The sequence below is a fragment of the Phalacrocorax carbo genome, chromosome 3 (genome assembly GCF_963921805.1).
Source record: "Phalacrocorax carbo chromosome 3, bPhaCar2.1, whole genome shotgun sequence".
NCBI classification, from domain to species: Eukaryota; Metazoa; Chordata; class Aves; order Suliformes; family Phalacrocoracidae; genus Phalacrocorax; species Phalacrocorax carbo.
In genome coordinates this window covers 35,866,504-35,878,114 of record NC_087515.1, presented here as the reverse complement: position 1 = coordinate 35,878,114, position 11,611 = coordinate 35,866,504, and positions in this window count along the sequence as shown.

The following is an 11,611-nucleotide window of genomic DNA, read 5'->3' as shown; positions in this document are numbered from 1 at the left end:
TAGGCTGTTCAGATGAATTAGGAGGCAAGCTGATGTCTTGCCTCAAAATATTTTGACAAACTGACCAAGTGTGCAAGTTTTAACTGTCCTTCACACAATTGTCCCTTGCCCATTTTGTAGCAAATATGTCTTGCTAGCCACAACTGCATTATGGGGGTCATTCAGGGAGTTCAGAGAGATGAACTGCTTTTAGACTTTTTCTCCAGCCCATTAGGCACAGGCTCTCTGTCTTCAGTGTCAAATGTGACTGTCTTTCTGTCTATATTTTTTCCTGAAAATACACATTTTTGTGGGCACTGCAAGGAAAATTACAGTCCCTGCTAATGTTTAAAACCTGTCTGATGGCATCACAAAACTATGATTGAGTACAGTGTGTTGTTTGGTACCTGCAATATGTCTTTTTCTTTGGAAAGGCCCCTATTCAAGAAAACCCAAATGATAAAGGGAAGATGGTGGAGTTTATTACTCTGCTTCATCAGAAGTTTCCTTTTCTCTGTCCCCTGTGTAGAGGAGATTTATTTTACTGTTGCTGGTGAAGATTCAGAATGGCACAAACAGGTTTTTCTTCTAAGCGCACAGGTCTACCTTTTTTTTTTTTTGGTTTGACAAACCTGTTCCGTGGAGATCGAGTAATGATTCTAACTGGTCTCTGTTTAAACTGCTCTCTCTTTAATCTCTGTAATTATTGAGGGAGCCGATCAGAACCCTGTAGTAGGGGCTACAAAATTGTTTCCATTCTAATTCCAGGTCTTCCATTGCCTATTAATATTTGCATGATGTTCAGTTTCCACAGTGAAATAATCCCCACCTTCAGGTAGATTCTCAGGCAACATGACTGCTTAAAGAAAGGTAGAAGTTGGTTGAAAAAACAGTTACCCAGGAATTCCCTTGAGTGCCCTCCTCTACTTTTGATTCAGCCTATTTTAAGACTTAGAGACATCATCAATGTGCTGTATCTGATAAATTGTTAAGCTTAGTAGTGGGCATGCACCGATGATCAAGGTGGGCTATAGAGGGAAAATAGCTAACTAACAAGAATCATCTTTTAAGATAAATACATTATTGCTGCTGCCTTATCTAACTTAGCTGTAATTTTTTCCATCTCTGAGGCTATTTTGTTCTTGTGCACGTCTGTGTGAATCAGTGGTATCATAGTGCAGCATTATGTCCTGTTGCACCTTGGGCAATGTGAAATTCCCTTTTGAATTTTAATTCCTTCCACCATAGCTACTGCCTATGGTTGCTTGACACTGTATATCATGTTCACATGATGAGGCTGGCATGGTCACTCATTTCCCAAGTTATTGCTCTGCAATCTGATTTTAATCCAGTTCTCCCTGCTAAGAAGGATTTAAAAAATAGTTAAATGCAGGAGCTACTAAAAGTCATTAGAAGCCAAATTCCTTAAATTTCAGCACTGTCCATTCTCACTATTGATAATTCCCTGTGTAGGAGATTACTTGCATAAGTGAGAATGAGAATAAATCTCTTTATATAAAAAGTTAATAAGTAGAAATAATGTATTTCTTAGAGGTTCAGGTTAGTGTGAGAGCATCAATTCTTTCTTCTTTGCTCTATTACCAGTTTGGCGTTTTGTCTTTGTGCTTTTCTGGGAGAATAGTGTCTTTTATTCAGGCAGTTCTCCTTGTTCTGACTGACCCTGATTTAAAGCTCTTGGAAATATAAAAATCTGTAGGGTGTCCAGCTCTTTTATTTGTTCCAGAGGTGATAATATCCACTGCTGAACTGCAGTGTGCTCTGTCTTGTGGCTGATCTCATTCATCAGGACTCATCTGTATCTTCATGCCATTGTGCTTCCCTAAAACCTCAGGGAGGTGGGTTTCTCTGCAGCTGAGTGTCTCTGAGGGGAACAATTTCACTTCACTATGATATTTTTAGACATGCTGCTTCAAACAAGAGCTCACCTATTGATTCCTGATGGGTTTCAGTGGGGTAGAACATATGGCCTTCCAGTGGCAGACATTAGGTTCCCCTGACCTGAGAGCAACCCACATCATTGCTCCCATAAATAAGGCCAACTGCCAAGTCAAAATCTAACAGTGAGTTAATACTAGTGAGTGCACTTAATTGAAAGAAAGCCTATATTGGTCTAAATGTGCCTTTCTGACTCAATACTCTGCTTTTCTGTTCAGCTGTATATAAACACCCATGACAATTTTTCCCTCCTCTTTCCCTCTCCCAATTTAATTTGCAGTTATCTTCTATAGTGGATGACACTTCTGCAGCTCTTAAACCAGCTTTGATGCTTATATGCTAAGGTATTTTGCAAATTAATGAATTAAAGCACTTTTGTAGGTAGGAGTCAGATGTAGCAAACAAGTCATTAAAGTAACTTGTAACTGATGACACATAGCAGTGTAATTACTATGATAGATTCCGCAAAGCTAGGCAACAACTGGCCTCCACAACAATCACATATTTTTCACTTGATTACAGTAACATTTTATGGATGCAAGGGCAATTCTTTCCAGCAGTAAAATATTTATTGACTCTCAAATTCAGGTGCAGGTGTACATTTTTGGTGACATTCTATTGGTATATGCAGAAAACCAGGTAAGAGTGCTACGTACTGAGAGGATCGAATTTCTGAACTAAGATGTTGCTTTCCTTCTGAATCTGGCTGAAGACATAGTATTTTTAAATAGGTGGAGTAGAAAGGAAATGTGGCCTTCTTTTTGTCTTTAATAACAATGGGGTTTTTAGGTAAAAGTGTTTGTTTAATTTTGCTTTGGACCAGCTTTATAATAGCGATGATAACAGCACAAAAATTTTTTTCCAGTATAAAATAGTATTGAAATGAGACATACAAATGTTTCAATGTTAAAACAAGTCATTAGGGGATATTTTGCAGACCAAAGTCCTATTTTCGCAGGATAGTGAGGTTGAATTTATCTCCATATCCTGTTATTAAGAAAACAAAATCTTTTGAAAAGTCTCTGACCGATGACTGCTCAGCATTCCAAAACAGAAGCCCATGTTTCTTTTGTTCAGAGTTTGATACTGAAAGCTAGGTTTTAACTAGGAAGACTTCCAATGGGGTGTATTACGCTTTCACACATCAGGTAACTTATATTAAGCCTTACCCTAATTGTAGGTGTTGAGCACCTAAAATTGTGGCTCTGAGCTAAGCTCCTTTCAGGTTATAATTCTCACTTCCTCTACTGTCACTTCATAGAGTAACACCTGCTCCTTTTTGGTAAATCTTAATTTAATTTTCCTCCCTTTTGGAAGTGGAATTTGATAAGGTTCTCCAGATTTTTGCATCTTTAAATTTTCTTTTTGGTTTCATAACAATAAACCATTTAACTTCTGAAAACTTCTATATACAAGAAGACTTCATTCATACCACTGGCATAGTGCAGAAGCATACTTAAAATTCCACACTTAGTTAATTGTTCTTGAAAAGTGGTGTATCTTCTTTGCTCCGGAATCTTCTCAGACATTATTCTCCAGATAAGTTTTTATGTTATTGAAATGCATTTTAGAGTTGTATGCGTGTGGTTTCACTTTCAAAACAATGAGTCTCATCTGAAAACAATAGAGCTTTTCTATTCTGTTTAACGGCAGGTGGATCTGGCTTAGTATCTTTATCGTGTGATATAACATATACTATTTAATGTGACCAGCTCTTAAAATAACTGCATTTCCTCTTCTGAATTTAATCCTTAAACTTGAAAGGAAAACGGCTAAACTTGTGAATTCCTGGCCTTCAGTGCTAGAGGTGTTTAGCCTGCAGTTTATGGATGGTCACCATCTCTGAATCTGGCTGTGCGACAGTCTGATGGGAAGTTCCCAGCCAGCACTTTGCTGATGCAGGGATATTTTTAGTGATTTAGGAGGGGGTGTGCTTCTCTCTATTTAATGCTATGGTAAGGCATTGAGGGATACCATGCATCCAAAGAAATCTCTTTTGGGTAAGCTGGAAAGCCTATGTGCAGGCTACTTTTTAGCATTTTAATTCAGGTTCCAGTAGAGAACCCAAAGCTCTATAGGATGCAGAGCACAGTAGACTGCTCAGCCCCAAAACACAATGAATTGGATAGATGCATTTTCTGGGGACACAATAAATCAGGCCAATAAGCTCGAGTTTTCAAGATAGCAAATACTACAAAAACCTTTGCAAGGGAGAAATACTAAGTAGGAATTAAAGCCCAGAAATGGTCACTTAATGTAAAAAAACACCTATTTTTTCCTTAAAGAATCTAAATGAGAACAGCAATCATTCATAAGTGAACTGAAGCTGACCTAATTTCTGTTGTATTAAGTGACTATGATACCTCTTATACAAAGACTAATATTGAGTACTGATTAAAATATGTAATTTTATACTTTAGACTGTTCTAGAAAACAAATATGTAACTACAGATATGAAACTGTTTTTTCAGGCAAGGGAATAGCTTTGACACACATCTCTAGATGAATATCCTCCTCTGACTTGGAGGGGTAAAGCTCCTAGGATTTGAAGAATTCTGCTAAGGACCTTAAGGAAATCAGTATTTTGGTCTTGGTGTGTTACCATTAGAGATGATGTTTCCAGACTACAGCACACATGCTGCTTGAAACCTGCAGTTAGAGAGCCCTTGTGATCCATTAGTATTTTATTTTCTGTGAAAACCCAACAACCAAAATCCTATTATTTATAGATAATAAAACATATTGATTGAGAGGAGAAAAATCAGCCTTTACTCCTTAATCTTGCCATAGCCTAATCATTCGCCTACCTTGGCCTCTGGAGAAACATGTACTGCTTTTTGGGGATTTGAGCTGGAATCAGTTTTTCAGAGACTGCCTTTGCACCTGTTGCCTGAATAAATTCCCATTGAATTATAAAGAAGACATTGCTGTAGTATATCTGCCAGGAGATATAATTTTCTGGCAGGACTTTCTGCCTGCCTGCTAATTCTATATGGTAATGTGTTTTGATACTTGTCAAAAATCTATGGTTGATCATAGTTTAGGGGCAACATTGAAAGTCTGCTTCAGTCAGGAAGAGACATAGTTCACTGTGAGGGGATTTTCATAAACATACTGCTCCAGGCTATATAAGCATCCTCTCTCTCTTCCTATGGCCCCCCAGTCCCTCCTTCAGCAACTATTAAAATATACAGGCCAACAGCCTTATGTATATGGACGTGTTCAAGGGAATGAATCTCAGCATAAAAGGGGTAAAGGGATAAATGTTTCCATGGCAATACATTTAGAGTGCATGGATCAGAAGCAAAGATTGGTCTTATTGTTACTGTCACATGAAGTGCTGCCAAATCACATTCGGTGTTCTGTATAGTAATTGAAAACGTCAATTAATCCAAAGAAAAACTACTTTCACATGTCCAAGACTAATCAAAATGTTGCTATTTAAGGCATCGCTTATGAACTGTTGCATCATGGACCTGTTTTTGGCTGCTCTTATTTAATATCTAGAGGCTTTTTCAAGAATTCCTTGAAAGAAAAAAGTATTTAATCACCGCTATGCTTGATTTTCTTATTAAAAAAAAAAAAGGTATTCCATCACAGATTCTAGCAATGACTACACAGGAGACCTTCAGCATTTTAGATAAAGTAAAAAAAAAACCCAAAAAGTGGAAAAGAGTCTTTGATTAGTATGAGGGCTTTTGCTTGATTTATGTTTTCATGAAAAATCTTGTTCAGGGACAGTCCAGGAGTTATCTTCTATCCCACTGCCTCTTCTTTGCTAGTAACTAGTATTGGATGCTTACAGCAATAATACAGGAACTGACAAATGCAGAGTTGTATTTTTTCCTACTCTACATTCTCACTCTGATTGCAGGAACTTCAGGAAGTTGCTTATGCATTTTGAATAGACCTTAATGGACTTATATTAGTTTACCTGATCAGTTTTTGAGCTTGTGTATTCCATATGTAAATCCATGCTTTTTAATTTATCCCTTTATACTTCCAGCATCTTGTGGCACTGAATTCCACAACATAATCATGTTTTTTCTGAAAAAAATCCTACCTGATTAATTTAGGATACAATGTTGGCACAAAAGCAAGTGGATATAAGCTGGCATGAATATATTTAAGTTTAGAAATTAGAAGAACAGATCTAGCAATTCCAGTCAGACTGCTAGGGACAGTCTGAAGAAGCAACACAAGAAATTTATCAGAACAATTATAAAACATATTTGTAGGTGACTGAACTTAGTGACCCAGGTACTTTCCTACAATAAGTTCCCCTTTTTCTCTAACTTTGTATCACTGATGGTACATCTTTCTTGCTACAAAATATGAAAAATTAGGGAGCACAGCTCCTGCCAACATTAATTACAGCTGCTATGAAGTCAAAAGACTGTTAGGAAAAAGGCTCTTGAAAAGAATTTGTAACTTGTAAAACAAGGACTCACCTATTGTTGCCATTAAGAGACTCATATTTCAGAATGCACTCTAAATCTTACAAGTTGTGGAGACCTATTATATATAAAACATCATTTTGGCACCCTGGAAAATTGCCAACTGAGTTGTAGTACTACATTCCCTTCAGTCTTTGGTTGTGGACACAAGAAGAGAGTCATAAATTACCTTAGGGCAGTTTTACCTCCTGTCTCATCAGGATGACTCCTCTGCTGTATTTAGCCTTTCAACTGCCTAATTTGTAAACGCTTTTCATGAACTCTGTAATTAATTGGCAGGTGAGACTTCACACTGGCTGGAAGCAATTGAAGATTACTCTTAATTGTAAGAGCACACTTTCGGTGGATCATTTAAAATATATATGCAGATTAGAGGTAAATATAAACAATAATTAATGTGTGAATGCAAACAGTGCATTGGTTTGGAAGGCGTGCCACCAGAGTTCATCTGCTGTTCCAAACCTCTGTGCTGCCTGCCTGCCTGCCTGCCTGCCTGCCTGAATACAGTGCCATGGCCACTGCACCAGAACAAAGGCTCTGAGGAGGTGGAGGATGGTGACACAGTTTTGGCTAATAATGAGGTAACCCATGAGCTAAAAAGCATTCCCCACCTGACAGCTACCCAGACAATTTCCACCTCTCACAGACACGCTGTCTCCCCTTCCTGCTAGCTGAAATAAACCAAGCGCTAGAATGAGTCAGCAGAGCTAAGTTAACATTTCTTTGTAGGAGTGCAGCAACTGTTGAGCAGTCTTGGCCTGCAAAGGCACCTAGCCTTCTTGACAGAAAGATAGATTATTATGTAGATATAATAAGATTCTGATTTAAACCAGAATAAATCAAGTCAGAATTGTCCCCTCTAAAGTTGGCTGGTTGAAACTATTGCTTTTTATGTCCTATTACTTTACATGCTTTCCTGCAGCATCTCCTGAGCTAGATAGATGATTTTATTAGACTAGAAATCGGAAGATTTTTACATCATCTTAGCCAAGCAGGCAGACCTAAGTTCAGGGTTGGAAACTGTAATCTGACATACTGATGCTAGTCAAACAATTGGCTATAGAAAAGATAATTTTCCTGTACAAATACAAATATTGCACAGGTACCTTTGGAGGTAGGCTTGAATACCTGATTCCTGCCAGAACCATTATTATTTTAGAAGGCTGTACGTGCTTATGCTGAAACAGTCTGATTTTTGATGTTTTGTCCATTCAGACTGTTTGTTTATTGGTTTATGGAGTGGTCTGCATCCTCAAGAAATTGCTTTGATTAAAATTCCTAGATAGCTTCCTTCTATTTCAAGCTCCTAGTAGGGCTAAAAATGATTCATGTTGCACATCAAATTTGGTATTTCTGCAAACGTGGACATGTAGTGCTGTAGTAATTTCCATGTTTTTCCAAGTTTGAGTCCCCCTGAAATTGCTTACAGAAATGATTGCAACTTTATCTAAGTAATCATATTGTAAATATTGAAATGATACCTGCTTGAATTGCATCATGCTGTCAAATAGCTTGAAAGATGATTCTGTGCAAGCTCAGCAAAAATGAGTAGTGTGTGTGATATTCTGGTTACCGTGTGTGATATTTGACTGAGGTAAATTGGTAGATTTTGGCTGAGTTCTTTCTTTAAAATTCCTCGTGTTTTCTTGGAAGCGCACACTCAGACATTAAGCTTGTGTTTGAATCAAAACTTGTGATTTTTATTATTTATCTATTGAGAATGCAAATTGAAGACAGAGTTATGGAAAAATTATGTATTATAAGATTCTATTGCACATTGGGTAAATTTTCACAGCTTGCTTTATGAAAACTCATCTAAGCTTTATATTGGAGTTTTTTCTGTAAGATAATGGGTGCTATATAAGAAGAATTTATTTTCAAGACTTGCAGATTTTTATATTCTGGTTTAAGAGAAAGGATGAAGATTATTAATTGCTTCTGCAGTTTACTGAACGGGAAGTATGCATTCTGATCAGACATGAAGCCAGGGCACAAAAATAAAAATAGGGAACTATGCCGATGCTATGTATAATGTGGCTTGATAAACTCCCCAAAAAGAATATCCTTTGAAGAGTTTCTGAAGTAACTTTCTCTCCAGTAGCTGGTGATGAATTGTTGTTTCAAAGAAGGGGAGGTGAAAATATCTTAGCTTTTCTCTTTTAGTTCCAAGAAAATTAAGAAGTGACCAGAATTATCTGGACCCTTGTAACTGTGATTAGTGAGTTTATTAGAGTGTATATATTAGAGTCATTAAATTTGAAAATACGTCTGCATTTTTTTCTGTCTGTTTTTCCCCTCACTGCTGGTTTCCTATGAAAATGTTATTGACAGGCAGAAGTTGCGCATTTGTATAGTAGTGTATATCCTCACAGAGAGGGGCTTTGATTAAAGCTGCTGTAATTACAAAGGAAGCATTCAGATTTTACTGTGGAGGAAGGCTGGAGACACGTTGAAAAGAATAAAACCTTACAGCATGTTGCACCCAATACAGGAATTCTGTAAAACGATATAGTTTCTTAATAGTGTATTGGGTTCTTTTTTTAACAACAACAAAAAAAAAAGTATTATATGGATTACTACTTTTTTCCCCACTCAAATGATGTTTCATATCCCAAATAGCTTCCTCAGGAAATTATTGACCAAACTGTATTGAGGCCAACCAAGTAGCAGACTTGGTATTAAAGGCTGGTATTAAAGAACATGAATTGTAGTTAAATGGCATCATGTTAATAGTTTTGGTATAATAGTTGCTTGCTCATTGGGCTAGAGAACATCTTAGAATATGAAAAATGTGTGGTTTCACCTTGTCTCCAAATACCATGTTGCTGTGGAGTCTTAAGCATAAAGTGAATTTTTAGATTTGTATTTAATATCACGCCGCTGTTACCAGATTATAAAAAAATTATGAGTCATTGCATTAAAAATTTGGATTACTTCCGACAAGGTGCCCAGTAAAAAATGTTTCGTTAGCAAATCTAATAACAAAACATCTGAAAATCTATAATGGTGTATAGATATACAGCATCAAGACTGAAAGACAAATTGCCTGAATTACTCACTGGGCTAAAGGTAATAATTACCTATTTATTAATTGGCTCTTCCCTTGTCTTTTGTCATGACATAAAAAGCTTGATTCTAATCACATTTATGGATGTTTTGTCAGTTATAATATAATTTCATAACACCTGTCAATTATTGGATAATCTAGTAAAATGTATTTTACACAAATACATTTCCTCTCTGGGTTGAGTGTGAAATACTCGTTGCAAGTACTATTTTAAGTATTCGATATCTGAAATACAAAATCCAGGTTAAATTGCATGAATCAGATTATTTCAGTTCTCTGATCTTTTTGCCACATCTCTTTAAATACAGCACTGTAGAAATATATTTAATTATAAATGTTCAGTACCCAAAATATGCATAGTATTCAACAGAGTTTAAAACTAAAATGTTGTCATCTGAGTGAAGTAACATGAGAGAGGCAAGACCAGAATAGGCTTGCTCTGAATCCAGTGATACAAGAGCTTTCAGGTAAAATCCCCACCTACTAATCTGCTTTTTGGGAACCATTCCTCACTGTAGCCTTTTTAACCTCCTTGTTCCCCAGTTTCTGGAGGAAGGAAATCTGCACTATAATGATCTATATATGACAAACATTGTACCTCTCCAGTTCAAAGTGCTTTATCTGAGGTATCCACTTTCCTTTGTTTTACATGAAAGTGTCGTGGCTCAGGTGGTTTATGTGTTATTCTCACTGGCCACACGAAGGGAGAGGACTGCTTTTCCAACACAGGATATCTAATAATGCTGCACAATTCACTGGAGACAGTTTATCCAAGGCTCCTATTTATCTCTTGATAGATTTGCTTTCTAAATGTAGAAATAACATGTAGCTACATGCATTGGTTTGAGTTGAAATGCTATCCAGTAACTGGCAATGTTAATGGGTAAGAATACTTCTGCAAGTTTGCTAAATTGATAGTATTGGGCATTAGTGTGCAAGTTAGGATGTCTGGGCATCCTGCTTGCAGTTCTGTCACTCACTGGCATTGGGGAATTGAGAATGTAACTTATAGCCAATTTTTCAGTATTTTTTTTTTCTTTTTCTCATTATTTTCCTATCCAGCCAGAGAATTGCTATGTATTACATTTGGGCAGTATCATTTTAGCTGTCTTTGGTCTTAACTTCTCTGGCCTTTTATGCCCTCAGATGTAAGGTACAAATAATCATCCTTGCTGTCTGTTGAGGACGCTTTAACATTCAGAAATAGCCAGATTCCTTTATTCCTATTTCATATACCATTTTGGTTTTAGGATGCACAGTATATCTCATCAGGTTTACTTCAAGAATTGTTCTTAAACCAGATAAGACTCAATAAAATTTTGGGTTCAAAACCTACTTGTGAGCAGGAAATGATCAACCATCCTTAGCTTACTCAGGCCATTTGTGTCAATGAGAAATTAATCAATCCATTGGCAGCGAAGCCGGTACAAGTACAGTCCCAGTTTCAAAATAGAGTTCAAGCACCCTTATATTATTATATAAAACAAAAACCCCAGTCTGATTCCTATTGCACAGGCATATAATATAGCAGACTCAGTTCTGAGAAGCTCAAAAGAGATAAACAATTTTTTCTTATCTTTTTTTTTCAATTTTACTGAGGGTTTTTTGTCTTTTATAAATGACAATAAAGCAATATTGCTTCCCACAAGATTATAAATTATTTCAAAAAGTCATGTTTTTTCTTGTAGTGTTAGTAGAGGAGAATTTTATCTCATGATCTAACTTCAAAATCTCTATTTTTCTCTGAGGTGGCACTAGCACTGTTAGTATTTTCAGTATGCACCGTCCCAGGAACAAATTAACATATTTTTACAGCTTTAGAGACTCTGATAAGCAATTCTTTTGTGGACTGCCCAACACACCATAATCTGCACACCATAGATGTCAGTCTTTTTCTACTTCCATTTCAAAGTCAGCAGCAAAACTGATGGCATGCAAATTGCAGACAGTGTGAAAATGTTCCTGTATAAATAGCTTCCCTGGTCAATGTCCATATAAAATGAAAACCAGAAAATATATGAGCATAATTCAGAGGATTACATGGCTTCCATGGAATAATTTATTATATGGATATTTTCTGTCTCATGTTTTTTCCCTCTGAGCAGGAGCTGCAAACAGTTTTTTTCTTAGACTTGCTTGCAGTTCAAAATAT